We start from the raw sequence: 27,980 nt of genomic DNA on the forward strand, positions 1-27,980 counted from the left end.
TTGAGTATTGAGTAGAGTTCCCTGGACTATACAGCAGTTTCTCTTTAATTACCTCTTTTATATATAGTAGTGTGTATATGTCAATCCTAATTTCTCAATTTATCCCTCCTCCTCCCATTTCCCCTTGGTAACCGTAATTTGTTTTCTGCATCTGTGAGTCTTTCTGTTTTATAGATAGGTTATTTGTATCATTTTTTGAACTTCACATATAAGCGATATCATATGATAATTGTCTTTCTCTGACTTCACTCAATATGACAATCTCTAGATCCATCCATGTCACGGTAAATGGCATGATTTTATTCTTTTTAATGGCTGAGTAGTATTCCATTGGGCTATGTGATCTTGAATAAATAAGGCTCACAGTGAGGGCAACATGTATGTGAAGGCAGGAATGGAGTGAACCAGCCTGGCACAGCCGTAGAGCTGAAAGTTCGGGCATTTGCAGGAAATGAGAATAAAAGTAGGACAAATAACATGGGAAATAACATCAGAGAAAAAAGTCGGGGGCCAAGGAATAAAAGGCCTTTTGTGCCACTGTAAGGGGTTCAGACTTTATTTGGCAATAAAATGTTTTTAGCCTGCACACGACAGGAATGTCTTTGCACTTTTGAAAGATAAGAGGCTGCCATGCAGATGGTGGGTAGAGTGGGATGGGGCTGAAGCTTCAGACAAGATCAGAACTTGATCTGAAGCAGTGGCAGTGGGTATGAATATGGGCAACAATGTCAGAGCTCTCAGAAAGGAAGAGTTGCCGGCACTGGTGTGGGGAATGGGTCACGGACCCCTGTGCAGAGCTAACAGCCTCAATAGACCTGGTGATTCAGTGGGAAAAATACCACAAAAGCGTATGTCTGGGATGCAGCGTATGGTTGTTTCTCTGGTGATATGGGGGACAATTGTGTGCTGTCACGGTCCCTCCGGTGGCCAAAGAGTACAGAATAAACCCCCAAATGCGGGATTCTCTGAGTGGTAGGATTTTCTTATTCTATGTGGCTAGCATTGATCATCATTCTTCTGGCACATCTCGGGGAGGAGTTAAGGAGGCTACTGGTTGGTCAGGTCCACTTATTTGGGTCCAAGTTTCCTTGTGTATCACCTTTGCACTGTTGAATGCCTGTTTAACAGAAGAAGTCCCCTACATATGAACCTTACAGCTGCGAACTTTCAAAGACGCGAGTGTGCATGTGCACGTCCAGTCGTGTCAGGCCGGGGTGGAGCTGCAGCTCGCCCTCCGCCTCCCGATGCTGACACCCCTTCAGTCCTGGCGTCTCCCCGCTCCTGTCCCCGCTTCTGTCAGTGACTCTTCCTGCCTGTTCACGCGATGCCCGCCCTTGGATGCCAGCTGTCCTACTGTCCTACTGTACTTTTCAAGGTACTGTACCGTATGATTAAAAATATGTCCTTTACTTTTTGTTTGTTTCTTATGTGTTATTTGCATGAAAAGTATTATAAATCTATTATAGTAGAGTAAGTACTACACAGCTAGTTGTGTTATATGGGTGCCTAGGCTAACTTTGTTGGACGTAGGAACAAATTGGAGTAACGAGTGAGCTCTCAGAATGGAACCTGTTGGCGAGTAGGGGTCTTACTGTGAGTGTAACGAAAGTAAATTTACACGAAGTCTTTGTGGATCAGCTGACTAAGCTCACCAGCAGTTAATTACTTGGAGGTGGTGAGGAGGACAGAAGCACTGGTAATAATTCCCAGGTCTCTTAGTTAGATGAAGTTTCATTCATTACAGTGAGACAGGGATGAGGAAAAGGAACAAGTGACTGAGGGATGGTCGCAGTGAGTTTCATTTCTGTTGTGCTGAGCTTAAAGAACTCTGGGAGAGCCAGAAGGAGTCATTTGGTTTGCATCTCTAATCAGTGGAGGGAGCCATAGTGAATATTTGACCCTGGATAGTGTTGTTTGTTTGAGGGGCCCCGTTGAGCATCGGTATTACTCCAATGCTTTCGTCCTTCTCAATATGCTTTCTATCTTGCTATCCCCCTGCCCCATTTTCCACTGGAGATTCAAATTAAGCTTGTGACACTCTAGCATTACCATGGTGAAGAGCCGTCAGATTTGCTGACAGGAGGCTTGAGGTACAGTAATGGTCACAGTTGGGAACATGGGACTTAAAGAAACAACGGAAGGGAAACTCGAGGTAATGATTGTGGTCCAGCGATGACTGTATTAGCTTTGAAGGCCGTTACCACCAGGTCGTGGCTAATGATGTGCGAGATGAACAATTTCTAACGAAGTCTGCATAAGCATCTTTTGCTCCGCATCTAAAGAGAAGCTGCAGTTCCTACCTGAAGTCTGCTGTGGTACGTGTGTTGCTGAGGAAGATGTTTTCAAGTCTTTAAGTGCTGAGATCAAGAAAGCCATGCAATTGTCTCTCTCTTTTGTTTAGACCTGGGCGCTCGTGGCTCACCCAAAGATAATGGGAAGCTAATGCTGCTGAAGAGATGATTCTCATCAAAGGCTAGTCAGAACCCTTGGTAGTAACAGAGCTGCTAAAATCACCTGAAACAGAAACTAAAGAAAAGCCCACGCAGGCTAGAACCAGCGTTTCTGATGCTCGGCTGGGACTCTGATGGGAGGTTGGCTTCCACAGTGCAGAATTGTCTCTCTCCGGGTGTTTTAACTCTTTCATGTTTATAACAAAGGTAACTCTTTCTCTCTGAACCAAATGGATGCAGTCAATTAGAGGTCTGTGATTCCATCTAAAGTGAGAGAAATCAGACCGTTTGGTTGGACACTAGGAAGAATGGAAATGGCTGATCTCATCCACCTCCCCAAAAAAGCATGAAGGGTAAGAGTTACATATTTAATGGGAAAGTTATATTTTTTTTCCTTGAAAATCTGTTCTGATGGACAGATGTCCTGGAAAAAAGATCCAGACAGAATTTAAACTGGAGCTGGGGAGCCATTTAGAGACTGTTAAGTTCTGCCCATACTTTAAAATATATGTGTTACTAGCATCCAAAATCATGTCTGACAAATAATAAATGCTCAGTAAGCCCTCAAATACCAAATTAAACTTACCATATCTTTTAATGTGCCGTTTTCCTCATTAGTCTCTCTCTTTTTTTAGAGCTAGTAAAATGCTTACATAGACGTTGTGCTTAAACATTTGTTGGACTTAACTGACATGCTGGAAACTAAGAAATAAAAATCATTTGTCTGTTTCTTCATTTGCTATTATTTTCTCCCAATCTGAGGGCTGTCTTTTCACCTTACTTATAGTTTCCTTTGTAGTGCAAAAGCTTTTAAGTTTCATTAGGTCCCATTTGTTTAGTTTTGCTTTTATTTCCAGTATTCTTGGAGGTGGGTCATAGAGGATCTTGCTGTGATTTATGTCGGAGAGTGTTTTGCCTATGTTCTCCTCTAGGAGTTTTATAGTTTCTGGTCTTACATTTAGATCTTTAATCCATTTTGAGTTTATTTTTGTGTATGGTGTTAGAAAGTGTTCTAGTTTCATTCTTTTACAGGTGGTTGACCAGTTTTCCCAGCACCACTTGTTAAAGGATTAATCTCAAAAATATACAAGCAACTCCTGCAGCTCAATTCCAGAAAAATAAATGACCCAATCAAAAAATGGGCCAAAGAACTAAACAGACATTTCTCCAAAGAAGACATACAGATGGCTAACAAACACATGAAAAGATGCTCAACATCACTCATTATTAGAGAAATGCAAATCAAAACCACAATGAGGTACCATTACACGCCAGTCAGGATGGCTGCTATCCAAAAGTCTACAAGCAATAAATGCTGGAGAGGGTGTGGAGAAAAGGGAACCCTCTTACACTGTTGGTGGGAATGCAAACTAGTACAGCCGCTATGGAAAACAGTGTGGAGATTTCTTAAAAAACTGGAAATAGAACTGCCATATGACCCAGCAATCCCACTTCTGGGCATACACACTGAGGAAACCAGATCTGAAAGAGACACGTGCACCCCAATGTTCATCGCAGCACTGTTTATAATAGCCAGGACATGGAAGCAACCTAGATGCCCATCAGCAGATCAATGGATAAGTAAGCTGTGGTACATATGCACCATGGAATATTACTCAGCCGTTAAAAAGAATTCATTTGAGTCAGTTCTAATGAGATGGATGAAACTGGAGCCCATTATACAGAGTGAAGTAAGCCAGAAAGATAAAGAACATTACAGCATACTAACACATATATATGGAATTTAGAAAGATGGTAACGATAACCCTATACGCAAAACAGAAAAAGAGACACAGAAATACAGAACAGACTTTTGAACTCTGTGGGAGAATGTGAGGGTGGGATATTTCAAAAGAACAGTATGTATACTATCTATGGTGAAACAGATTACCAGCCCAGGTGGGATGCATGAGACAAGTGCTCGGGCCTGGTGCCCTGGGAAGACCCAGAGGAATCGGGTGGAGAGGGAGGTGGGAGGGGGGATCGGGATGGGGAATATGTGTAACTCTATGGCTGATTCATGTCAATGTGTGACAAAACCCACTGAAATGTTGTGAAGTAGTTAGCCTCCAACTAATAAAAAAAATAAAAGAAAAGAAAAAGAAAAAGAAAAAAAAAATAAAATAAAAGTCCTGGGCAGACCAGGACAAGTTGGTTACCCCAGTTACTACACATCAGTTACTACTACCCCACATAAATGTTGGGAATAAAAAAATATATACTACATAGCCCCTTCTTTGGATATCTGAGAAATCTCTTCATTGGCAAATGCAGATTTCCCAATAGGAATTGATTTTTTTTTTTTATTCATGCATTTTTTTGTGTGTGTGTGTGGGTTTTGTCATACACTGATATGAATCAGCCATAGATTTACACATATTCCCCATCCCGATCCCCCCTCCCACCTCCCTCTCCACCCGATTCCTCTGGGTCTTCCCAGGGCACCAGGCCCGAGCACTTGTCTCATGCATCCCACCTGGGCTGGTAATCTGTTTCACCATAGATAGTATACATACTGTTCTTTTGAAATATCCCACCCTCACATTCTCCCACAGAGTTCAAAAGTCTGTTCTGTATTTCTGTGTCTCTTTTTCTGTTTTGCGTATAGGGTTATCGTTACCATCTTTCTAAATTCCATATATATGTGTTAGTATGCTGTAATGTTCTTTATCTTTCTGGCTTACTTCACTCTGTATAATGGGCTCCAGTTTCATCCCTCTCATTAGAACTGATTCAAATGAATTCTTTTTAATGGCTGAGTAATATTCCATGGTGTATATGTACCAGAGCTTCCTTATCCATTCATCTGCTGATTGCCCAGGACTTTTAAAATTTTAGCACAGAAGGCCTAACATCTTGAGAGCCCCCTCAGTCCTGAGCAAAATGGGGTGATTGGCCATATACATATATATATATACATACATACATATATACACATATACATCAGAATGTGTATATCATGAAGGGAAAAAATAAAAGAATTGGGTTTATGAGGTTAATAAAGGTAATCCCTCAGATTCCATATAAGTGCACTCACTGTATGTATTACATAGGAAATCAGATATGAAGCATAAGCCTCACTCCATGTGATCATTTTTACCCCCTGAGCAGACCTCTGGGGTAGTCAAAGGTTGAGTGGTAAAAGTGGGTGCCTGGGTCAGTAGAAGAATTTAATGCTCAAGACATTAAGCTAAGATAGCTTGACCCATCTCACTTACCACATCTCCTGGGGGGCTGGACATCCTTTGTGTAGGCTCCTCTAAGAAAGCAGAGAGCATTGGTGAATTCTGTGTCTGTGAGTCTCCATGCCTTCGTGTTGCTGTTCCAGAAAGAGGAATATATCCTCTTTCTGATATATTCTCTCAATGTTTGTGAATTTATTAAGTTTGGGCTTGTCTTGGTATGGAAGCTATAGTATAAAACTGTAGGAGATTTGCATGTCTGTTTCTTCATAAATCTTTCTCCCATGATTCACTCATTCCTTTATTTATTTATTCAGCAGATCGTTCTAGAGTTTCTATCTTGTGCAGGCACTGTCTTGGTATATATACCAAGGGAACAATATGGACAAATATTTCTATTCTGAACAATCTTTGTAACATGGAGAAACATGATAAGCAAAATAAATAAAATATGTAGTGAGATAATGAGACCTATGAAGATGAATAAAGCAAGGTGAATGGGTGTTGGGGATTCAAGAAGAGGTCAAGCAGGTGTTAGTGATTTTTATTTTATTTTATTGATTTTTCAATGTGGGCCATTTTTAAAGTCTTTATTGAATTTGTTACAATATTGCTTCTGTTTTGTTTTGTTTTTTTGGCATCTGAGGTCTTAGATCCCTGACCAGGAATTGAACAGGCGCCCCCTGCATTGGAAGGTAAAGTCCCAACCGCTGGACTGCCAGGGAAGTCCTGAGCAATATCGTATTAAATCGGGTCATTAGGGAAGCCTGTCCTAAGAAGACGACAGTTGAGTGAGGGTCTAAGGAAAGTGAGGGAGCCTGGCAAGAACCTAAACGACGTAAAGTGCTTTAGGCAAGGGGAGCGCCAGGGTCTCTGTTCCCGAGACAGGGCCTGGCCTTTTGAGTTCCAGGAATAACAAAAGGATCAGTGTGGCTGAAGCAGGGTGAGCAGGTGAAGATGTAGCAGAAGGTGATGGGGTTCGGGGCATAAGCAGGGTTTGAGACCCTACTGGGCCATTTAGATCATTCTGAAGACAGTGATGGACGCCTCTGGGTGATGTGGGCTTGATTTAATCCACGTTTTAACAGTATCACTGTGGTTGCTGTGTTGACAGCTGACTGAAGAGACACTAGGGCAGTGGCAGAAGTCCAGGTGAGAGGTCACTGTTACAACCCCAGCGAGAGAAACCCATTCCTGGGGAAAGAATGGAGGCAGCAGGGCTGGTAACGTTTTTTGATGGTAGGGCTGTCAGGATTTGTTAGGATCGAAGGGGAAATAAAAATAAATGGAAGAGGAAGTGATGACCGCCTGGTCCTTGGCTGGGACAACTGGAAAAAAAAGGACACTATACAGTATTCATAGGAATTCTCAGGGCATCCATGCCTCATCACAGTGATTTCCCATGACTGAATTGATTCTCTCCTGTTTCCAAACTGCAATGTTGAGCATGCAACGTGATTTTTCCTTTATTCCAAATTCTTGGTGCAGAGGGGTCACATCAATAGACTCCAAGAACTTATTAATCGTATACTTTAAGATTAATTGCTGGAAAAAATGCAAATTTTCACAGATTTCTCACTTCACAGGATAGGAAATTCTGCTTATTCTTAACTCTGGTTATATATTGTGCCCTGTGATATTAGACATATATTTCTTTTAAGTAAGCTTGGCTGACAGAATATTTTATTTTTCCAGGTTCAGCAGTCAATCATTTCACACTGGCTTCTTTTATTTTATGTTTCCAAACACATCCTCAGGATTATCTTCGTGATTTGTTGATTGTTTGAAACTTCCCTTGTAAAAGTAATGTTAGTTGAGAAAGTTGGCCAAAAACAAACAAACAAAATCCCCCAAACAAACAACTCCTCTACAATCCATGTTAGAACGTATCCAGAGCTTTGAAAATCTTCTCATTACCTATAAATTTGACAGGGTAATTACCTCTAAGGAGAGTTTAGATGTGCAGTTTTATATTCCCCTCATAATTATCCACATGAAGTAACATATTGGATAAATGCCATGACAAATGGCACACTGGAGAGGTACTTACCATCAGAAAGATAATTAAGTGAGTAATGCACTATAGCACTTTCTGTAATAGAAATAGTTTAACCCCTGATGATGGTGGTGTAGCTTATTTAGATTTGTTTTTAACACTCAAAAGACTATAACATAACAATTTTATGTAAGATTATTGACCTTGGTGAAGCTTTCTAGGAATTGAAAACCTACCCAAGAAGGCTGAATCTTTTCTGTTATAAAAAGTAAAAAAGAATCTTCATTAGGTTTCTTGTAAATGAAAGTCTTTGCATGCAATGGAAGGTAAACGTAAATATCCACTGTTCAGAAGGTGAAGTAGAATGACACATTTTTAAAGGTGTGAAAGTGTGTATTGTGGCCAGAGAGAAACCAAACCATAAACAGATTCTGCCTCTCTTAAAATAGTGGCCTAATATTTCTTTGGTGGGAATTTTAAATAGCAATAAAATAAAACATGAAAGACCCATTACCTATGAAACACAGGACACAGAGTTGTGAACCCCATTCACATATCAAGGAGACTTTCTTGTAACTTATTCTGTAAATAAGTGACGAACAGATTCAAGGGATTAGATCTGACAGATTGTCTGAAGAACTATGGGCAGAGGTTCGTAACATTGTACAGAAGGTGGTGATAAAAACCATCTCCAAGAAAAAGAAATGCAAAAAGGCAAAATGGTTGTCTGAGGAGGCCTTATAAATAGCTGAGTAAAGAAGGAAACATGCCCATCTGAACGCAGAGTTCCAAAGAATAGCAAAGAGGGATAAGAAAGTCTTCCTCAGTGAACAATGCAAAAAAAAAAAAAAAAAAAAAAAAAAGAGGAAAACAATAGAATGGGAAAGACTAGAGACATCTTCAAGAACATTAAAGATACCAAGGGAATATTTCATGCAAAGATGGGCTCAATAAAGGACAGAGACAATATGGACCTAACAGAAGCACAAGATATTAAGAAGAGGTGGCAAGAATATACAGAAGAACTCTACAAAAAAGATCTTCATGACCCAGATAATCATGATGGTGTGATCACTCACCTAGAGCCAGATATCTTGGAGTACAAAGTCAATTGGGCCTTAGGAAGCATCACTATAAACAAAGCTAGTAGAAGCGATGGAATTCCAGCTGATCTATTTCAGATCCTAAAAGATGATGCTGTGAGAGTGTTGCACTCAAAAAGCCAGTGGCCACAGGGCTGGAAAAGGTCAGTTTTCATTCCAGTACCAAAGAAATGCAGTGCCAAAGAACGTTCAAATTACCACAAAATTGCACTCTTCTCACACGCTAGCAAAGTAGTGCTCAAAATTTTTGAAACTAGGCTTCAAGAGTACATGAACTGAGAACTTCCAGATGTTCAAGCTGAATTTAGAAAAGGCAGAGGAACCAGAGATCAAAATGCCAACATCCGTTGGATCATCAAAAAAGCAAGAGAGTTCCAGAAAAACATCTACCTCTGCTTCATTGACTGTGCTAAAGCCTTTGACTGTGTGAATCCCAACAAACTATGGGAAATTCTTAGAGATGAGAATACCAAACCAACTTACCTGCCTTCTGAGAAATCTGTAGGTAAGTCAAGAAGCAATGGTTAGAACCAGACAAGGAAGAACAGACTGTTTCCAAATTGGGAAAGGAGCAATCAAAGGCTGTATATTGTCACTCTTCTTATTTAACTTATATGCAGAATACATCATGTGAAATGCCAGACTGAATGAAGCACAAGCTGGAATCAAGATCGCCGGGAGAAATATCAGATATGCCTTTGACACCACCCTCATGGCAGAAAGCAAAGAGGAACTAAAGAGCCTCTTGATGAAAGTGAAAGAGGAGAGTGAGAAGCTGGCTTAAAACTCAACATTCAAAAACGAAGATTATGGTATCTGGTCCCATCACTTCATGGAAAATAGATCGGGAAACAATGGAAACAGTAACAGACTTTATTTTCTTGGGCTCCGAAATCACTGCAGATGGTGACTGCAGCCATGAAATTAAAAGACACATGCTTCCTGGAAGAAAAGCTATGACCAACCTAGACATCATATTAAAAATATTACTTTGCTGACAAAGGTCCGTCTAGTCAAAGCTATGGTTTTCCAGTAGTCATGTATGGATGTGAGTGTTGGACATTAAAGAAGGCTGAGCACTGAAGAATTGATGCTTTTGAACTGTGGAGTTGTAGAAGACTCTTCAGAGAGGCCCTTGGACAGCAAACCTGTCAATCCCAAAAGAAATCAATCCTGAATATTCATCGGAAGGAGTGATGCTGAAGCTCCAATACTTTGGCCACCTAATGGGAAGAGCCGACTCATCGGAAAAGCCCCAGTTACTGAGGAAGATTGAAGGCAGGAGGAGAAGAGGACGACAGAGGATGAGATGGTTGGCTGGCATCACTGACTCAATGAACGTGAGTTTGAACAAGCTCTGAGAGATGGTGAAGGACAGGGAAGCCTGGCATGGTGCAGTCCATGGGGTCACAAAGAGGTGGACACAGCTGAGCGACTGAACAACCATTGTGTAAATATACATAATTAATTTTTCCTGTTTCATGTGTTTGACTCCTACAAGTATCTGAAAATGAACAGTTCATCTATTTTAGGGTGTTTTCAGCAGACAATTCAGAAACTCAGTGATATTATTCATGACATGGTTCAGTTGTGGCCCTGGAATTAGATGGCACTTTATTTGCTTGTTTGTTGGTTTGCTTTGATTTCAATGTGTTGCAAATTGAATTCACTTATGGGCCCTAGGTCTATAAAGAAGGCACTCAGTCTGTATAGTCATTAATAATCTGTATCTGTTGATGCCAACACAGCAGTCTGAAAAATGTAATCAGTTGCTACTTCACTACTTGTTTGACTTGATATGACTTGTTTTAGCATCAAATAGGCATCTTAAATGCCAAGGTTCTGACACTCACTATTAAAATACGTGTTCTCTCTAGTCTCTAGAACTTGTCTTCTTAACATTTTACGTGTCTTGGATCTTTATGGCAATCTGATAGAGAAAGGCTATATGAACTCCTTCTCAGAATAATGTTTTAAAATATGTAGGAAAAGATACATAAAACTACAACAGACACAACACGTTGAAATTCAGCCCTACCCACAGACTCTTTGGGAAAGCCTCATTTTGAAATTATCTATTTTTGTAGCCTGTTCAGGCTTCTGTAGCAGAATGCCATAGACTGAGTTTCTTATAAGCAATAAAAATTTATTTCTCATAGTTCTAGAGCCTGGAAAGTCCATGACAAAGATGCCAGTAGATTTGTCTGGTGAGAGAGAACCTCCTTCCTTGTTCATAGATGCAGTTTTCAGATGGCAACTTCATGCGGTGAAAGGTTCAAGGGAACTCTCAGCTGCCTTTTCTCTAGGAGGAACTGTAGCTGAAATTTGGCCCCTTTACCCTGGTACTGATTTGAATCTCAGGAGACAGAGTTTTGGGTGAAGTAGAAAAGAATAATTTTATTGCTTTGCCAGGCAAAAGGGGCCACCACAGACTAATGCTTTTGAAACTGTTGTTCTGACCTTGAGGGAGTAGTGAGGAGTTTTGTAGTAATGGCTCAAAGAGGAGGGTGTGATCAGCTTGTGGACATTTTTCTGATTGATTGGTGGTGAGATAAGTGGGAGTCAGCATCCTCAGTCTTCTGGTTCCAACTGGTCTGGGGTGTACCTGCTTTTAAGCAGCAACAGTTAAATTCTTCCTTCTGGTGGAGGTTTCAGTATCTGCAAAACAGCTCAAAGATATTTTTACATATATCCCTTGAGGGGGTACCAAGACCCTGAACCAAGGCTGCACTATTGTTTCCTAAACTGCTCCTCTGTCTCCATATTCCCTCTCTTGCCTAATTGGCAACTGTTTGAACCTGACCTTTGGAACTCAGGGAAGGTCAAGGAGGCTATTTCGTGCAAACAAGAAATGGGGGACCTAGAAAGGCTTTTGTGCCCAGGAACCCCACAGGATCCTGCTAGGTTTCAGCACTAATTCATACATGAGGGCTCTATCCTTATGACCTAACCACCTCCCAAAGACCCCACCTCCTCATATCACATTGGGGGTTAAGAGTCTCATCATATCAAATTTGGGAGGATAGTTTCAGTCCATAACATCTGCTTTAGCACAGTATACAGAAGACATTAGAGTCTGCCATTAACTTTGAGGGTAGGAGGTCAGTAGAGAAAAAGCATTTCTTTTTATCTCCAGTTTATCTTTCTTGCTGAGAATAACCAATCCTGGTAAAAGTTTTGTGTAAATTTAAGAGGGAGAATTTAGTGTTTCAGCATATACTTAGGGATGGGAAATGATGGAGAATATCAACAGCATGTAATTTTTCTTTGTGGAATGATCAGTTTGACTCTTGAAGGTAAAAGGTATGGTTTCCTGAATCCTTGTTATTTTGTATCCACCCCCTGGAAAAGATATTCTCATGGTTTAATGTTATATGAATTGGCCTTAAATGGTACTAAAACTGGGAAAAAGTAGTGGATGTTTCATCTTTTACTCCACCTATACTCAGCACTTAGTTTATTCTGTAGATTGCATCAAGTTAATGGGACAGATGCTGAAAGGAGAATTTTCCCCCAGACTACTCAGTTTTTAAGTCAGTGTAATCATCAATGCCTGAAGGAGCATTGATTCTGGAATTTTGCAAGGTTTGGACAGATGTAAATGATACCTACCTACCTGGGAGTACTAATATCAGATTATTTAACATTGTGCATTTAAGGAACCAAAATGGAAATACGTTTTGGAAAACAGTGTGCCTAGGTGGCTCCAAGCTTGTTATCCTCCTGTTCTGAAATGAGTCCCTGAATTTACCTTTCGGTTCTTAATCTGGTTCCATCCTTGGATTTTAGTTTCTTAAATTTCCCTACCACCTTTTCACCCTTAAATGATGGTTCACCTTCTATATACAAACCCTTCATGCTAACATCGTTCTTTAATACTCTGCTTATCTCCTGTTAAACTGGATATCCCTAGGTATTATCCTAAACTGTCCCTGATCATAATTTCTAGTGAATAACAGACTACAAAAAAATTCTTGTGTACTTTTTTGTGTACTACAGCCTATTAATAGGACTTCAAAACAGAAGTTGTGACTCTGGTTATGTGATATGAAACTCACTACAGAGAAGAATACAAGCAAATTTTATTAGTTACAAGTTTTACTCTTGGAATACAACCATTAGGAAAATCCCTAAAAACAAACAAAAAAAACCCCACAAGCACGACTAACTAACAGGTCTCATTGACTTGTGATTTGTTAAAAACATTTTACAGGGGAAAAATAAGTTTGGTTGTATGTCCTGAAGGCTAGATACCTCATTCAGACCTTTGTTGGCTTCTGTCTAGTTCATCTTGGCATATCACAATGCAAATGGGCAAAATAATGACGACAGATGGGCAGGAGGAGAATCATGCCAAGATTCTAGGCTGCATTCTACATTTGAAGAGCTAATAAGGAATTTTTGCTCAAAAATGTGCATTTGGTGATGTTGGGTAGTAGTCTGTATGTTTGAGTTGACCTAAACCAGTGGGTTCAAAAAGAACATAAAATTGCAAAATCCATATATGCATATGTAATAAATACAAATTTGTCAGACAAATAATAGCTTCTGGATAATCTCAGCTAATTGAAGGGGAGACATTAAGTAATGCACAACTACAAACATTTATTAACTTCTCTGCAAGTTGTCTTGAAATGAGTCTAGAGTTTGGATTTATGGTTTGTCAAGTAGATCAAAGAGAAGTAGATGCAAAGCTGAATCGTACTGTGAGAAACAATGAAGCAGACCCGATTTTATTATTTGTTTTCCTCTGGGATATCTGTCAGAAGTCAAAAAAATTTTTGTAACACACATATTCATGGATCATGGCTGGCAGTCTTCATATCATTCATATAAGATATGCAATTGTGGAAAGTTGTATTTCTCATTTTTTAAGTGAACTTGCTGTTCCAGTGTAATTAGTTTAACAGACAAGATCTCAATAGTCAGAAAATAGAACATAAATGAAGATAGCTGAAAAATATCACTCTGGTTAAAAAAAAAATCAGAAGCATAAATTAACTTGTAAAAAAAAAATGTATGCCACAACCATGAATAAGTTAGCTGTACGTAAAATGATTATTGTTTTGCTGAAGATTGAGGATTGTAACATTTGCTGTTCTCTTAACCATAAATGAATTTTTCTGCCTGTCTGATTTTGTAATCAGAGTCTGCCAGAATGCTATTTACATGTACCATCATTTGCAAAAGCAGAAATACATTCAGGGCATCAAAGTTGATAATATATAAAGTCAAGACGCTTGCTTTCCTGAAACTTCATTCTTTAAGTGAAATACTGACTAAAATGAATTGTGCTACTTGAAAGTTAGGTTGGTTCATGCACAATTGGGCAACTTTCAATTACAGAATTCTTGAAGCTTCCCTTGAATAGGCTAGTTATTAACATTGGCCTCACACTGAGATAAAGCTACGTTTTTAATCTTAAAGTACTCATGGTGTATAAAGCACCACCGCTGCTAGAGATTTTCTAGTTTCTACGGCTCAGGCTCACTTTGTTGCCACCATGAGAAGTCTAGCCTTTGTGAATGCTCGGCTTATTGCATTAGGAGAATATTGAAGAAATACTGGCTATTTCCATGGGCAGTGGATACTTAATTTAGTTCCCATCATTATCATACCCATGCCTCCAAAATGCAAACTTATTTTATTAGGATAAAATGTGCTATATTTTTTTGTTCAAAAAAACTCATTTCTTTCTAGGAGAAGGAGAAAAAGTCTAAGTGATCATAATGGAGATTTAGGGCAGCAATTGAGATAGAAGAACTAGTTTTGAACTGCTTCTCTGACTTAAAAATTGATCATCTATCAGTTGAATGATAAGAATTCATTAAGGTTACTGAGAGTTACAATGTAATGTAAAATTACTGTTGCTCAAATGGGTAACATCTATTCTTTGTTTTCATTTGGTCAAAAATAAAGGGAAGTAGATAATTTGCCTGTCATGCAGAACAAAGTTCTACCCAAATTAAAGAAGATAAAAGTGCCTTTAGGTTTTGCTGCTTTCTTGGTTCCAATCACAAGAAAATTTTGTTTTAAAGCTTTAGAAATGAAGGTATTTTTAAACCCAGAGGACTTGAAAAGTAGTCATTATATGCCTGGGTCTCCTATGTGAACATCACGCTGAATATTAGAGGGATAACAGGATCCAGTGTTCTTTTTGCTTAGAATGTGATTCAGAGAAAAGGTGAAATAAGAAAATACTTCAGATGGAAATGCACATACATACATACTTTAAGAAGCCACAATGCCATAAAATTAGCCTAGGCCTTTTATATTGAGGAAGGATTGAAAAAAATTTTTTTTTGAAATCAAGTACAGTTTGGAAACCAAAGATCACTGAACATGGATGAGTCCAGAGGACTAAGGGTAGGAAAGTAGGAACTTCCCATTTGCAATCCCATGCTCTAGAGGGGAGTATGTGCTCATTCTAGACTGTGGATCCTAGTTCTTTTCTATTCAATTTTATAATCTTTCCAATTTCTGTGTGTAGATTTCTTGACAGTACAAAGAAATATGGAAGCCTTCAGATGACTGATAGATCCAGCTGAGCCACCAGGAAAGCCTATAGATCACTAATCCATTGAAAATATTAAATACATTGGAAAGATTATCATCATAAAGAAACAAAGGACAGTAAGTGACTATTTTATCCCAAGGAGATATATTGTGATATTCTTTTGAAGAAAGGAAACTTATTAGGCTGTGTTTGTTTCTTGAAAGTCTCCCTTTAAACCACATGTTTAGTGTGATTGTGATGCTCATAAAGCTTCTGATTTTTATTTATTTTCTTCAGGTAGCTTCACACTAGGAAACAAAATAGCAAAGGAAAAATGGCTACTTTCCTGAGTGTAGTATTTTTCATTAAAACTTGAGAAAGTTGTCTTTTTTTTCTTTTTGCCTTAAGTCTTTGTGGAATTTGAGAAACATAAACTGAGTCGCCTAGGCTGCAGCAACCCACCAAAGTCACATTTAACATCAGTAGCATTGCTTCGTTTGGACATAAGGGTATGCTTTAGAATACACTTGATAGATGCTAAGTTTGTAAAAATATCAGCATGTGGAGCACTCTTACCACAGTATAAAAGAAGGATAACTTTAACACAGTTTTACAACCTTTGACCTAACGTATGATAATAGGATCATCTTATGGGAAAGACTAATCAATCTAACATTCTTTTCTCAGATGATAGCCAAAGCTAGTGAAATTTTTATTTCACTATAAGTGGTATCATATGCTCTTTGTCTTTCTCTTTGACTTTCTTCCCTTAGTAGGATAATCTCTAGTTGCATTCATGTTGCTGTAAATGATATTATTTCATCCTTTTTTTGGGGGGGAGGAAACGATTTTAAAGTACAGATTTTCTCAAATGGGATAAGTTCCCTCATCTTGGTGTTATTTTCTGATGTAACATTTTATTTCTCTGTAAGGATGAGAGAGTGGAAGAATCTTTTCACCGATGTTCCAGTACCAAAAGTTGGAATCATGATGATGTTTAACGTTATGGTTGATTTTATAAAGACGAATGTCAAATCAGGTCACTTGAATAGATAATTCTGATTAACTGACATATTCTTACTGCTTTCCACAGTATTTTCTTAATATACTCATTATTTTTCCCTTGTGTGAGGAGATATCCCATGGAAAGCAGTGGGATGTTTTCCTGCTGCTAACCTGCATAGTGCTATGTAATTAACTCAAAGGCAGACATTTTATAAATATGCTTAATTGAGCCCTTTGTTCTTGAACTGTTTCTTTTACATGCTGTTGCACTTGCTGGAGTGTGCAGTTTCCAAAACATGAACTTGGGATTGATTACGCAAAAGTTGAACAGCTTGCTTCCTTTTGCTAAGGCTTTAAGAAACTGTTCCATTTGATTTTTAGAGGACATAGTCAGGAAATTTAAAATGTCTCTGGATGCTGGATTTTTTTCTGTGAAAATGTGTGGTTTGTATGAGAAGACATGCCCTGTCTCATCAGTCAGCATTATTTTAGACAGAGTATTTGTTTCTCCCTGGGCGACACATATACCAATTATCCAGAGGAGTTCAATTCTCTTCTAGCTGCTTCCAGGTCTTATTTATAGGCTTGATTATCTGACAGACCATTCCTAAATACATAGCTTGTAGTCTTGAAATGTCATTCTCCCCTCTCCAAGACAAACAATTTTGATAAACACTCCATCTAAAGCTTCAGAAGTAATCCAAAGCAACATAAATGGCCTTGATTTTTTTAAAAAAAATTATATTTTTTGGTAAAAATACTTTTGAAACATAAACACTCATATAAGAATAGTGGTAAATGAAACTCATTTATCGCCCTAAAATTGTACATTGTGTTTATCTTTGAAAATGCTCACATCCTGTAGTGATAACTTATTGGTGCTTGGAATAGATCTTTCATCTTAGATTGTCAAATTGCAATTGTCAGTCTGAATGGTGAGGTGGGTTAAGTATGATATTCACTTCTTAAGTGTTTATATTAAAGGAACTAAAAAATCTCAAGACAAACTATTGAAAAGATAAGCAGGTATGGTAAAAATGAGTGCCTATTGGCCTCACAGCAAATTGAGATACTTTTACTTCCCTGATCTGGTTTCACACATTTGGCATAACTGATTTTAGATTTGAGGTTCAGGTTTTAATTTGTGACCATATACATGTAGGAGCATAGTTCTGAGGACTGTGCTAGCTTCTCCTAATACCAACAGTTATATAAAGACCTACATAGAGTGGGGTAAACTGGTCGTTCTGGTCACTCTGCCATTATCAGGATGAGGTTGGTAATTTGGCTCAACATAGAATCAGAATATCCTTAGAACATTTCTACTCTTATTTGTATAGGTATGATTTTGATATTTAAATGAGTTTGGAATATTATAGCTGGTCATTTCAGTAGGTTAATAGTAAGGAACAACTGCTTTCCCAGTGGCTCAATGGTAAAGAATCTGCCTGCAATGCAGGAGACATGGGAGATGTGGGTTCTGTCCCTGGGTCAGGAAGATCCCCTGGACGAGGAAATGGCAACCCACTCCAATATTCTTGCCAGGAAAATCCCATGGGCAGAAGAGCCCGGCAGATTCCAGTCCTTGGGATCACAAAGAGCTGGACACAACTGAGGGACTGACCATGCATACAACGAAGAACTGCTTTTCTTTTAAAATTTTTTTGCTGATTTTTGTATAGTGTTTAAGTCTCAGCCATGCACCATTTGAAACACTTTGCAAAAATTAGCTTTGGCTCTCACAAAGAACAAAGTAAATGGATGCTATTATTTTTCCATTTTACAGATGAGGAAACCGAGACACAGACTGTATAAGTAATTTGCCCCAAATTACACCTCTATTAACTGCTGAGACCATGATTCAATATAGACGGTTTGACTCCCAAGTTTTACTAAAGATGGTTTTGATAATGAAACTGTAATAAACCACCATGCCTTCTATCATGCTAAGTGAAAGTAGCCAGTTACAGAAGGACAAATACTACATGATTCCTTTAAATGAAGTATCTTTAATAGTTAACCCATAGACTCAGAGAGTGGAACATTGGTTACCAGGGGCCGGAGAGGAAGAAATGAGCTGCTGTTCAAAGGGTATGTGGTTTCAGTTACACGAGGTGGCTAATTTCTAGAGATCTGTTGTGCAAGCATTGTACCTGTTGTACAACACTGTATTTTACACTTAAAATTTTGTTAAGAGGGTGGATTGCAAGTGGTCTTACAGTAATAATAATAGTAATAGTAAATAATGATGATGAAAGAATCTAATAAAGACCATCGTTATCTTCAAAATGTGCTCTCAGTTTGTTCTTAGGGTCATGCATATGGGTAGAAAAGACTTACATTAAATGTATTATTTGACTGTTACCGTTCTAAAAGTGATCCATTTGAATAAGCCTGCATATTTTAGTTTTATTTATTTAGAAATTATTCTATACTTTCTTCTAAGTTTTTGGAACCCTCAAAAGACCATTTTGGGTTAAAAAATGAATAAAATCACATAGATTAGATGTTATAATTTATCTGAAAAGAGATGTCTGGTTTAGCTCTAGGTATTAAATAGTGAAAGAGAAGAAAGGAATGATTTAGTCAGAAGGATCAAGGGTAAAGGTGGGAAACTAGCATATCTTTTATTATTATTATTATTATTATTATTATTTGGCCATTCAGCTTGTAGGATCCCAGTTTCCCAACCAGGGATTGAAGTCAGGCCTTCACCAGTGAAACTGCAGAGTCCCAACCATGGGTCCTCCAGGGAATTCCCTAGCATATCTTGTTACCTTCTATATGTCAAGTTCTTTGTGTGTACATTCTGATTTAATCTTCAGTAAAATCCTTTCATGAAAGGATATCATTCCCAGTTTACAGAACATCAAGATGAGCCTCAAGGAGATTAAATGTATCTTCCAAATTTACAGGGCCAGGAAGTGATGAAGCGTGATGTGAATCCACTCAACAAAGCCCATAACTGCTCCATCCGAGGGCTCCTCCAGTATAAAGCCAACATACGTGTAACTTCATTACTAGAGGTAAACTTTTCAAAAACTAAATTTACCATGGGATTTGTCCCATGAATCTTCATGTAAGTTGTGATGGATATAAAAGTGGAAAATGCCTTTGGCTGATCTTTTGTAAAACCTATTATGTGGCAATTGAAATAGATGATTCTTCTATCTAACCTCTATAAATGCAGTGACATTAAATTATTAAGTCAAACTACGTCTGCCAGAGGGTTGAGTGTAGAAGAAACAAGCCTGAGGGAACCATAAGGAATAAAATTCATATGAAATGACCAAAGACACATGGAGGATAAAGTACAATTGGTCTGACTGGTGAAGGATGGGTAGCTAAAGAAAAGCATTCAAAGCATAAGAGAAGAAATAAATGAATCTGAAGGGCCTAGAAAATGCCAGTACAATGTAGAAATGTCAGTGGCTGTTATCACTTTTAGACCTACTTTCTGTATCAGTTACTTATCACATCATGATCTCTAATTTTTACAACTTCCCTGAATGATAGATACAGTAATCACCTTTGTAGAGAAGAGTAAACAGACTCAGGAATATTAGTGAATGAATCCAGGAAGGAAGTAAAGAATTACTGGAACACAGAAGTGCATAGCAACTGTTTTGAGATCATATTGTGGATTAAGAGCTGACTAGAGAAGATCATTCTAATAACCTCCGTTTATACTTTGGACACAATATTCGAAGCATGGTAGATAAATTCTTATTTAAAGCAGTTCCTTTGAGGGAGTTGTTATCCCTACTGATGTACATATTAAACAACCAAACAAAAAAACCCTGAATCTTAGAATCTCTTGAAATTGTATACAGTTTTCGTGCAGATTACTTGTATGCACCTTTTCTGGGGAGAGTTTAGGTAGCTGGCATCAACTTTTCAAAGGAGTTCATGAGGTATCAAGAAGGTAAAAAAGAATTCTGTATTCCTAATTTTTTTAAAAAAATGCTAAGAACCACTTTGTTGGTTCAAGGAGGGCATTGGTGCACAGATGCATGGTAGTCTGGCAGGGGTGAAGACCACAGAGGGAAGATTCTGTGTGACATGGCTACCTGGTAGGGTCTGGAGTCTGTCTACACAGAGGAACGTTGAACAAATAAGTAAATTCCTGTAGATACGGGAAGGCAGTCTTCTCACCACTGGAGAAGGGGAGTACAAATATGAAAGAGTGAAAGGTTGGATGAACACTATGGTGTTGGAATGAAATTCATGGCATGATTGTAAACTCATGTTGTCAATATGTAGAGATAGGTATAGAAATAAATATAGATACGTGTGTGTATAAATACATACATTTTTAGTCTTTCTCACCCTAGTAGCATTGAGCATACCTCTGGCAAAGACTAAGAAATTTATCTAAAGTTCTGGCTAGTGTAGAACAAAACCAGGATTTGAAAACCCAGACAGTGGGACTCCATGTACTGCTCTCCTTAATTCCAATGCTATAGAAGATGAAGAAGTTGTACATTGTAGGTGGAATGTCAGAAATAATGTGTCCCCACCTATAAAAAAGAAAGAGGAACAGGAACCAGAGATCAAATTGCCAACATTTGCTGGATTAAAGAGAAAGTGAGGGAATTTCAGAAATACATCTATCTCTGTTTTCATTGACTATGCTAAAAGCCTTTGACTGTGTGAATCATGACAAACTGTGGAAAGCTCTTAGAGAGATGGGAATACCAGATCCTCTTACCTGTCCCCTGAGAAACCTGTATGTGGGTCAAGAAGCAATAGTTAGAACCCTGTATGGAACAACTGATTGGTTCAAGATCGAGAAAGGAGTATGACAGGGCTGTCTGCTGTCACCCTGTTTGTTTAACCTACATGCTGAACACATCATGAGAAATGCTGAGCTGGATGAATTACAAGCTGGAATCAAGGTAGGCAGGAGAAACGTCAACAACCTCAGGATGGCAGAGACCAAAGAGGAACTAAAGGGCCTCTTGATGAGGGTGAAGGAGGAGAGTGAAAGAGCTGGCTTAATAATAAATATTAGACTAAGATCATGGCATCTGACCCTATTACTGCATGCAAATAAAAGGGGAAAAGGTGGATGTAGTGACAGATTTCCTCTTCTTGGGCTCCAAAATCACTACAGATGGTAATTGCAGCCATGAAATCAGAAGACGATTGCTTCACGGCAGGAAAGTGATGGCAAACCTAGACTGTGTGTTGAAACGCAAAGACATTACCCTGCTGACAAAGGTCCATATAGTCAAGGTTATGGTCTTCTCAGTGGTCATGTATGGTTGGGCAAGCTGGACTGTAAAGAAGGCAGAACACCAAAGAATTGATGCCTTCAAAGTGTGATGCTGGAGAAGACTACTGAAAGTCCTTTGGACATCAAGGAGATCAAACCAGTCAATCTTAAGGGAGATCAACCCTGAATATTCACTGGAAGGACTGATGCTTAAGCTCAAGTATTTTGGTCATCTGATGCAAACAGAAGACTTCTTGGAAAAGCCCCTGATGCTGGGAAAGATTGAGGGCAGAAGGAGAAGAGGGCATCAGAGGATGAGGTGGCTGGACGGCATCACTGATGCCATGAACATGAACTTGGGCAAACTCCGGGAGATGGTGAGGGACAGGGAGGCCTGGCCTGCTGCAGTCCATGGGGTCATAAAGAATCAGACATAACTGGGTGACCGAAAAACAACAACAACCTGAAAAAAATCTTTTTTTCTGAAGCTTTCAGCAGAATCATTTCATTGTTATGCTAGATCTTTGAGTCTTTGTAAGTGGTAGGTTTTGATCATAATGCAGCTATTTTGCTAGGTTAGTCCCTATTGCCATCACCATTTGAAAGCATAAAAATGCACAATATTGTATAATTTAGTGGCTACAGATAAGTATTTACATATATGAATCTAATGGCAAAAGTTATGTCATTGTTAAATTTATAGAAAACAAAACAAAATCCAGACAGTCTGTCAACTACCTTACAAACATTTTTTCAATTGTCCAACAGTAGTCTGAATTTAGGGAGTTACCATCACCATTTTATTGATACCTCAAAATGGTTAAATAACTTGTTCAAACAATTTCTCTCAGAAGGTGCTATATTTTGCACCTAATTATTGTGGACTCATATACATTCATCTGTGATATGTGCTACTGTGACTCAAATGTCCTGAGTATCTTTGAAGAAGAGATTAAACTGAAAAAATATCACTTTCTCAAAAACAAAGCCTTTTGTAGAAAGTGACGGCATGACCCTCTCTGTAGTCTGTTTCACCCTGGACAGAGGGAATTTTGTGATATTATAGAAAACAGTTTTAAGGAATATAAGGTTAGCTCAACATGAAAGCACACATCAACTTTTATTATCAGACATTTTTTTAGACATTGTATCATACTGTCCCAAAAAAGGGGTATTTTATCATGCAGAGCAAGGCCTGGCGCTAATGTACCCCACACATCAGTCACTGACATAGGGACCGGTCAATTGGCAGAAACGTTAGTGAACTTAAAACAAGGTTTAGAAAGGCTTTCAGGAGATCTAGCAGCACTGAACTCACTGAGGAAGGTGTACAAGTGTAAGCCCTAAACGACTCCACTGACATCCCTGTAGAGATGTGAACCAACTCCAGTTAGAAATACAAAGTAGAACCAGTGGCAAACAGCACAGATGAAAAGCAAATGGTACCAGAAAGCAAACGGAGTCAAATTTGAAATCAAAACTGTATCATCCAATTGCCAGTGAAAGGAAAAAGAGTGTCTGAAGTTTGATCTAAAAGCGTAGCCCTGAATAGACGTAAGTGGGGCAACCGGATAAGACTGTAGGTGTTTCATAACGCATTTACTTTATTTTAATGATTATCTCCATTTTACTGAAGCCTTGATAAGGATGGGAAGGTGGAACAGTTGAAAGCCTTTTGTTGTTGTTCAGTCCTTAAGCCGTTGTCTGACTCTTTGTGACCTCATAGACTGCAGCACACCAGGCTCCTCTGTCTTTCACTGTCTCCCAGAGTTTGTTCAAATTCATGTCCACTGAGTTGGTGATGCTATATCTAGCCATCTTATCCTTTGCTGCTCTTTTCTCCTTTTGCCTTCAATCTTTCCCAGCATCAGGGTCTTCCAGTAAGTTAGCTCTTTGCATCAGGTGGCCAGAGTATTGGAGCTTCAGCATCAGTTCTTCCAATGAATATTCAAGGTTGATTTCCTTTAGGATTGACTGGTTTGATCTCCATGCTGTCCAAGGGACTCTCAAGAGTCTTCTCTAGCTCCACAGTATGAAAGCATCAATTCTTCGACATTCAACCTTCTTTATGGTCCAACTCTCACATCCATAAGTGACTACTGGAAAAACCATAGCTTTCACTAGATGGACCTTTGTCAGCAAAGTGGTATCTCTGCTTTTTAAGATGCTATGTTTGTCATGGCTTTTCTTCCAAGGAGCAGGGGTCTTTAATTTCATGGCTACTATCACCGTCTGTAGTAATTTTGGAGCCGAAGAAAAAATTTCCACGTTATTGGCTGAGTGGAACTGTTTTGAAAGTCTATCTGTTGATATCAAATGAGAGAAATTTATGAATCTACATGATTGAAACAGGGCTGTGCCAGAAAGGCTCTGCGCTGAAAAGCGTAATAGTTCAGAATTGACTAGTATTTAGGAAAATACCATGAAAATACCTCACAATATTCATAGCTAGGGATGATTGTAGACAAAGATGTGTACTCTTAAAAATCGCCTTTCTATCCTCCATACTGCTCAAGGGTTTTCCCACAAGTTTTTCCAGGCACAGGACTCTGATGCTCTCCGAGCTTCTCATTATGACTCCTGATCGTGGACCATACTTTGCTGTAAACTATTTCTTCCTGCTTCCTCTGCTTCCCCTGGAAAAAGCTTGGGCTTCAGAATCAATCAGATCTGATTATACACCCTTGCTATGCTGCTGACTTATTGTTACAATTTGAGAATGTAACATATACACTCTGGGCTTTGTTTTTTTCTCTGAGAGAGAAAATAGTAGTTCCTGTCTTTGAAGTTTACTTTGAGACTTGATTAGGTAAATCAAAAGCTTAGCACAATATATGGAACATATCTGGGTGTCAGTTCATATTAGACAATGACAATAAAATCTGCCTACAGTTCTGCTGCTCTTACGTTACCTGAACAGTTAATGTTTCATTTCCATGGATATTTGCACTTAAAAAAATCAATGAAATCATTGGTATAGAAAATATTTTCCAAAACATTTAGGAGAAATGTTTTAGTGTTTTGGACAAAACTCACATTAATCTATGTAGGCTCTGACTACTTTTTAGTATAGATAAATTATAAGCATCTTGTGTATATATAGTGGTAAACCTGGTTCTAACTAGAGTCTTTCTTTTCTCAGAAATAAGTATAACAGACTCTGAAAGTATTTTAAAAGTAAGTGTGTAGATACACCAAACTCATGTACATGGAAACTTTAGTTAATAAACTCTCTGCATATATTCACATCCTTGAAAACATAAACCTGTAAGGAAAAGTTATGTAATATGCTCTCCACCAAAATGTTAAAAGATGCCTTTACTCTGCACTCAGTCAGGTTGATATAAATTTCAATAGCAGAACTAAAATATAGCAGGGTAAAATTTCTAAGAGCTGTAAGTATGTTGGGTCAATGGTATATGGAGATTTATCTAGAAAGGAAACTACAGAGGGTGATCAAGAATCTATTTGTGGTGGGATGAGGGGTGGGAGGGAGGTTCAGAGGAGGGGATATATGTACACTTATAGCTCATTCATGTTTTACAGCAGAAACTGACATAATATTATAAAGCAATTGTGTGTATGTGTGTGTGTGCGCACGCATACTCAGTTTGGTGCAAATCTTTACAACCCCATGGACTGTAGCCCGCCAGGCTCCTCTGTTCATGGGATTTCCCAGGCAAGAATACTGGAGTGGGTTGCCATTTCCTCTTCGAGGGGGTCTTCCCAACCCAGGGATGGAACCTCTGTCACCTACATCGGCAGGAGGATTCTTTACCACTGGGATTCTTTACCTGGGAAGCCCCTGTAAGGCAATTATCCTCCAATTAAAAATTAAAAGGGGCTTCCCTGCTGGCTCAGATGGGAAAGAATCTGCCTGAATTGCTGGGGACCCGGGTTCAATCTCTGGGTTGGGAAGATGCCCTGGAGAAGGGCATGGCAACCCACTCCAGTATTCTTGTTTGGTGAATCCCATGGACAGAGAGCCTGGCAGGCTATGGTCCATGGGGTTGCAAAGAGTCGGACGTGACTGAGCAACCAACACTTTAAAAAGAATCTAGTTATAAATAATACATAGTGAATGGATATATATTACTAAACAGGAAAGAATGAATGATAATATTCACATTGCCATTATTTCTTTTTTTTCCCCCCTCTCTCCATCTTTTCCTTCCCTTTCAAATTTCTTTTTAAAAATATTTTCTTTATTTGGACATACTGGGTCTTAGTTGTGGCATGTGGGATATTTTAGTTATGGCATGTGAACGCTTAATTGTGGCATGTCAAATCTACTTCCCTGACCTGGGGTTGAGCCCAGGCCCTCTACTTTGCCAGTGTGGAGTCTTAGTCACTGGACCACCAGAGAAGCCCCCTCTTTATTTCTTTTCTGTTGTTGTTGTTGATGTTATTTAGTTTTGACATGTATGATACTGTATACATGTAGTTCACAGGCTAATGTTGTTCAGTCACTCAGTCATGTCTGATTCTTTGCAACCCATGGACTGCAGCACGCCAGGCTTCTCTGACCTCCACCATCTCCTGGAGCTTGCCCAAACTCATGTCCATTGAGTTGGTGATGCCATCCAACCATCTCGTCCTCTGTTGTTACAGGTTAACAGTAGAAAACTGGTAATACACTCAACATCTTTCCTACTTGAGATAAGAGACTGATCATTGCAATATCTCAGGAGCATTCATGTGCCCTTGTCCAGAATTTTACTTTCTCCCCCTTTCCTTGGTTGTTTTTCTGCTAGTGTACATAAAATTAAATAATATTTAGTTCTGAAAAATATGTGGCAAAGACAGATGTAGTTGCAAAGGGGAAAAACAGCAGCACCACTGTGAGAAGGATCCAGGAGGTGAGAAGCTGCATGGAGCATTTGCATCATAATCTGACTTTAGTTTCTTTGAGAGTTTAATACAATGCTTAACTCAGTCAGTGGGGAAGTCAGTGGGGGAAGACTTGAAATGGTCCTAAGAAACATAAGTCTCAGAAAAACTGGGCCATCTGACAGGCCTAGAATATGGGCCAGGCACCAAAGTCAGGAAGTGATATGGAGTCCTTTGCTTCTGAGCTCCCATGGTCTCCCGTTTGTTCTTACATACAGTTCAAAGTTGACCACTTGCTTTGAGAGAGAAATGTGTATTATTAACTGATCCAGGCAGCAGGACATAAAGAAAAGAGAGGAAGAACCTCAACAGTAGTTCAAGTTAAGTGCAGGTGTGAATCTGAGTGACGTTCACCGAGGCATTTTGTTTTGAGGTTATAAAGATGGTATATACAATGGCACTGGGGATCTTGGCTGTAATAATCCTCATCCCATCTGTTTCTTAAATCACAGTGTTCCAATCTGAACCCATCACCCTATACATCATTGATGTACATCTGTCACCTTTGGGCTCTCCCTTTATTTTTGTGGGAATTCCATGGGCAAATCCTTTTTATTGCCTCTCTTCTTCCTGTAGCCCATGTCTTCCTCTTCTTGGTTTCTGTTCTATTTCTGGTAGAATGCATCCTCAGTGGTGTTTTAAGAAAAGGTACATGGGAGTTAGATTTTTCAACACTGCATGTTTGAATGCATTATTTGACTGTTCAATATTTGTCGGGTTTAGAATTTTCTTTATAACTTGAAACTTCATCATCTTCTTGATGCTCATACTACAGTTAGATTCATTCTGATTCTTGATCTTTTATATAAGAGTGTTTTTTTTTCCCCCCCTCTCTCTCCATAACTTGTAAAACCTTTTTTACCCACAGCATTTAGAAAACTCACAGTATATAGGTCTCTTTCCATCCACTGTGCTAGGCATTCAGTCTTGCAACTAATGGTTGTCACTTCTGCGGAAATTTCCCAAATTACTTCTCTATTTTCTAGAACTCCTTGTACTTTTTTTTACTTGTTCTCTTTCCTTCTTCTAACTCGTTGATGTTTTGCTTTCCTTTCTGGGAGATTTGCTCAATTTTGTCTTCCTAATCTCTGGTTAGAATTTTAAACCCAACTGTGATGTTTTTAAATTGCAAAGCTTTTTTCTTTTTTCTCTGAATGTTTTGTTCTTTATTCCTGTACTAATCCTGCACCAGGGATAAATGATCATCTCTCTTCTTACCAGTAGTGTTAATAATAATGTTTTTTGTTTTTGAAGACAAGTCCTTTTTCCTCCAAGATGAATTATATTTTTTGTTTGCTTGTTTAGAATTGTCTATAATTTCCACATTACCTGCTTTCTTAAGATGCTTAATTATACTTTTTGGCTTCTCATTTAGGAGTGGAAACTCTGACTGGATGTCAGATTTGAATGTGAATGTGTTTCAGTATGATCTTCTTTTTTTTTGTATTGTTATTTTTTTAAAAAATTTTTTTTTTTTTTTGACATGGACCACTGTTAAAGTCTGTACTGAATTTGTTACAATATGGATTCTGTTTTACGTTTTGGTTTTTTGTCTGCAAGGCCTATGGGTATCTTAGTTCCCAGACCAGGGATCAAACCCTGCATTGGAAGGCAAAGTCTTAACCATTGGACCACCAGGG

General features: G+C 38.7%; 1 pseudogene across 1 annotated transcript in view; it reads left to right on the forward strand.

The window, feature by feature from the left end:
- Positions 1–725: 725 nt before the first annotated feature.
- LOC122451761 overlaps positions 726–27,980 on the forward strand; it is a 44,770-nt pseudogene continuing 17,515 nt past the window's right edge. The window contains exons 1-2 of the transcript XR_006272508.1: positions 726–848; positions 1,158–1,380. The product of XR_006272508.1 is annotated as a T-complex protein 1 subunit delta-like (transcript). The remainder of the gene's footprint in view (positions 849–1,157; positions 1,381–27,980) is intronic.

Source organism: Cervus canadensis, chromosome 13 (assembly GCF_019320065.1).
Source record: "Cervus canadensis isolate Bull #8, Minnesota chromosome 13, ASM1932006v1, whole genome shotgun sequence".
NCBI classification, from domain to species: domain Eukaryota; kingdom Metazoa; phylum Chordata; class Mammalia; order Artiodactyla; family Cervidae; genus Cervus; species Cervus canadensis.